Below are 256 nucleotides of genomic sequence, written 5' to 3'. Positions count from 1 at the left end.
GGAAAGAGTCCCCTGGTTGCAAGCTCTAAACTACATCTCTAAAGAGACTGGGCTGCAAAGTTTTGATTTAGGACTAAACATTGCCAATGTTCAGAATAGTTATGAATCAGATCCAGGGTGAGTTTTAGAAAAATACACATGAATTCTTGTTAGATTTTTATTTAGTCCCATGGTTCATTTCCAGCACATGCTCCTGAATGCATAGTCTTAAATTCCCCCAACAAGACACACCCCAGTACACTGCTTACCTAAACTC

General features: G+C 39.5%; 1 protein-coding gene across 6 annotated transcripts in view; it reads left to right on the top strand.

Moving 5' to 3' along the window:
* MMEL1 (membrane metalloendopeptidase like 1) overlaps positions 1-256 on the top strand; it is a 78555-nt gene that overhangs the window by 48420 nt on the left and 29879 nt on the right. The gene's annotated exons all lie outside the window — the stretch shown is intronic.

Source organism: Alligator sinensis, unplaced genomic scaffold, assembly GCF_000455745.1.
Source record: "Alligator sinensis unplaced genomic scaffold, ASM45574v1 scaffold366_1, whole genome shotgun sequence".
Classification (NCBI taxonomy): Eukaryota; Metazoa; Chordata; order Crocodylia; family Alligatoridae; genus Alligator; species Alligator sinensis.
Note: the sequence above shows the minus strand (reverse complement) of the source record. Positions and strands in the feature narration are given on the sequence as shown.